Source organism: Callorhinus ursinus, unplaced genomic scaffold, assembly GCF_003265705.2.
Source record: "Callorhinus ursinus isolate GAN/ISIS: 27379988/994484 unplaced genomic scaffold, GSC_fseal_2.0 scaffold54, whole genome shotgun sequence".
Classification (NCBI taxonomy): domain Eukaryota; kingdom Metazoa; phylum Chordata; class Mammalia; order Carnivora; family Otariidae; genus Callorhinus; species Callorhinus ursinus.
Window position 1 is genome coordinate 10,790,268 of NW_027397116.1, and position 3,242 is coordinate 10,793,509.

Consider the following 3,242-nt stretch of genomic DNA (forward strand, 5'->3'; position numbering starts at 1 on the left):
AACTTCCAGGTATTAGGCTCTGGTAGCTCTGGGTGTCATTATTTAGCCTACTATGTCATGTGAAAGCTTCTTTTATTCATACCCGAAACCTAAAGACATCTGTCCAAACAGAGAAGGATCCAAAGAATATCTTTAAATAAAATAAGCTAGAAAGGATGTTGGTGGAACTGGCTTTATGCTCAGGGAACTCTACACTTTTCTGCGCAGTATCACTTAAAGGGCACGGAGAAGCCTATGAGACCAAAAGTATCAACTCCTCCTAGAGCTTATTATTTTCACTAGAGTCCCTCCGGGCAGAAAGAAAGCAAAATGAGGGTATCAATGAATGGAAAGTAAGCACTGGAAGTAACTGATGAAGCAGGTGAAACAATCTTAATCTGATTCATTATTTTATCTAAGATGAGTAGTTAGAGTTCATCTGGTTCAAGACAAAAAGGAAAGAGGTATGTAAGTCATAGCACAACTAAACGTCATGGTTTTTTACTAATAAACTTTATAAATGGCACACTTACTAATAATTAAGTAAGTAGTTCTTCTATCAAACCTACAAAGGATTTTTTTAAAAATATTTTATTTATTTATTTATTTGACAGAGAGAGCGAGAGAGCACAAGCAAGGGGAACAGTAGAGGGAGAGGGATCATGACCTGAGCCAAAGGCAGATGCTTAACTATCTGAGACACCCAGGCACTCCAGGGATGTTTTATTTGTTTTTATTTTTTCTAAAGATTTTACTTATTTATTTGAGAGTGTGCATGTGAGAGAGAGAGAGAGAGAAGGAAAGAGAGAGAGAGAGAGCATGAGGATGAGCAGGAAGAGGGTAGAGAGGAGACTTCCCACTGAGCAGGGAGCCCAATGTGGGATAATATCCCAGGACCTCAGGGTCATGACCTGAGCTTAACTGACTGACCCACCCAGGCGCCCCAGGAATGTTTTGTTTATATTTATGTTTAAATAAGGAGCTACCAAGAACCAACCTTCTAATCTTGGACATTTCCACTTGGGCTCTCCCAAGCAATCTCTTGTAGTCCTGTTGTTTCAATGACCATCTGTATTCTGATGAATATTGATTCTTTACTTCCTGCTTTGTCACCTGTGAAAAGTTAGACACCACACAACTACTTCATTGTCTACTAGTCATACCAATGAGCACGAGGGCTCCTTGTCTAATTCATCTCCAACCCCAATCTCACTGCTTTGACAGCAACAGTGCTTCTCTTTCACTTCTCAGTTCGAGCTTACAGAACAGCCAATCTCGATTCTTGCCTATCACTCATCACCTCTCTGTGTTTGACAAAGAAATCTTGCTATTTGCGTAACAGTATCTGCTAGTATAGATTGAACTCTAGAAAAGCAACATACCCCTGTAGCTCTATCATTTCTAATTCCAATAGCAGCCCCTAGGTCCTTTTCTAACGACTTCTTAAACTGATGACTCAACCTTTTAACTCCAATGAGTAGAGTGGAATTCCCTTTTTTAAAAACAAAACAAAACAGAACAGTATTTATTTTATTTGAGAGAGAGCACACGAGTTGGGGGAGAGACAGAGGGAGAAACTGGCTCCCCACTGAGCAGGGAGTTTGATGCAGGGCTCGATCCCAGGACCCCAAGATCATGACTTGAGCCAAAGGCAGACGCGTAACAGACTGAGGCACCCAGGTGCCCCTAGAGTGAAATCTCTATGTAAGGACATCAACTCAATTTATGACTTTGATAAAAATATGAAAGGGATAAGGAGCGTGTCTGGAGTGAAAAAGATGAAAAAGATGTGGTGATTGGTGGAGTATGTATTATCTGTGTATTAGACTAGGCTGTTCTCTGAGCCCAACTGCAGGGAACAAGAGTGTGCCTAACATATAAATGAGACTCCCCCAGACACTGTGAGATTGTTTTACCACCAAAGGATTTCTGACAATTCACAACAAATTCTGCAACTCCTATGAGCTGAATGAGATCTCATGATTTCTCTTTATTTATGTTGGGATGACTTGTTCTAAGTTTTAATATTTTTTTCTCTGTTATCTTTATATGCTCTGGTCAAATAGAAGGCATACTTCCACATTATCTCTGCTCCTTGCCACTTTTGAGTCTTGGAGAAGAACAGTTGAATACACATACAACATGCACTGCACCAATTCAATGAATTATTTTATTGGTGTCTCTTTGGACCAAGTGATAAGGACAACACTCTAAATACTTAGGCACACTGGAAACTTGAAAGGATAAAACTGGAGGATCATAAATATTCACTATTATTCTTGGGTATCTGTGGGGAGACAGATTTCCAGAACTCATGTTATTTCCCATCCCTGCTTCTCTCTTACTCCAGATTATCTTCTGTTCTATGAGAAGGAACAAAGAACTATTATGTCTCATGGTCTTAGAAGTTCAAACCACCAGGAAGGAAATGCTTCGCACTCATTGGCTCCAGTTTAAGAAATCCCAGGAAGACTTCAAATTTGGACATTTGGGTCAATTGCCACCCTTGGTATTAGTGCTGGCTACAGGGCAGAATCATCAGCAGTAAGTGACCTAATAATGACAACTAATAGGACAGTCTGTGGCCACACTTGGAGAATATTTAATGACCTATATCAATACAGAAAACACATGTGGACCTGCTAGTACTATTACTGTACATTGATGAAAGAAGTAAGTAACAGCACAAGTTACTTTGAATTTCATCACTTATGCATTTTATTGTATTAATCAAAAGATTATATATTTGAAAATAAGCTTATTTGGTATTTAAAATAATTCTCATGTAGTTGTGGGTGGGGGTATTCAGGTGATTAAAGGTACAGTGCTAGTTATTACTAGTTATTACTACATCACTCGTCTTGCCCCATTGATACTGACACTAGTTACTATAGAAGACCAATATTTAACTAGTATCTGAGAAGGAAAAGAAGAGCTTCTAAACCTCATGGATTCATTTTAGGAGGCTGTAAGAGAAATCATAATGGAGAGGAGGGTCCTGAGGAACAGCAAGATAAGCTTAGCAGAGATATGAGGTCTGGGTAAAACCCAAGTGAATGTGCCACCACTGGGGATTATAAAGCAATGGGCAAGTGAAGGAAATATGTGATGTCAGAGCCTGGCAAAGAACACAGAAGGGAAGTGGATTCGAATAGCCTGCACAGAACAAGCAGAATGTAGAAGAAATCTTTTCTGAATGGTGAGATGCAGCTCAATCTAAGGGGAGGTCGGAAATCAAGATCAACCACTGGCCCGAACATGAG